The following is a 287-nucleotide window of genomic DNA, read 5'->3' on the forward strand; positions in this document are numbered from 1 at the left end:
GCCAGCGAATGCTGGCTGGGGAATTCTGGGAGTTGAAGTCCAGACATCTTCCAAGTGGCCAAGGTTGAGAAACACTGCTATAACGGGATCGCGCGCTGGCTCTCCCTCTTGCACGCGCGCACACACACACACAAACACACAACACACACCACACACACACACTCCCCGAAGGAAGGTTGTACAGTCCAGAGGCCCCTTTGGGCTCCCTTTAATTGCAGCCACAACAGCCGCTGCTGCCCGGACATTGTCACTACCTTTGGCTTGCAAAAAGCCGCTTTTGCGCTCCC

At 56.1% G+C, this 287-nt stretch overlaps 1 protein-coding gene across 1 annotated transcript in view; it reads left to right on the forward strand.

Annotated features, from left to right (window-relative positions):
* The first annotated feature begins 278 nt into the window (after positions 1–278).
* IDE (insulin degrading enzyme) overlaps positions 279–287 on the forward strand; it is a 59,411-nt gene continuing 59,402 nt past the window's right edge. The window contains 1 exon segment of the mRNA XM_032231992.1: positions 279–287. This exon segment is cut by the window's right edge and continues 343 nt beyond it. The gene's annotated coding sequence lies outside the window, so the exon portion shown is untranslated.

This window comes from Thamnophis elegans, chromosome 15, assembly GCF_009769535.1.
Source record: "Thamnophis elegans isolate rThaEle1 chromosome 15, rThaEle1.pri, whole genome shotgun sequence".
Classification (NCBI taxonomy): domain Eukaryota; kingdom Metazoa; phylum Chordata; class Lepidosauria; order Squamata; family Colubridae; genus Thamnophis; species Thamnophis elegans.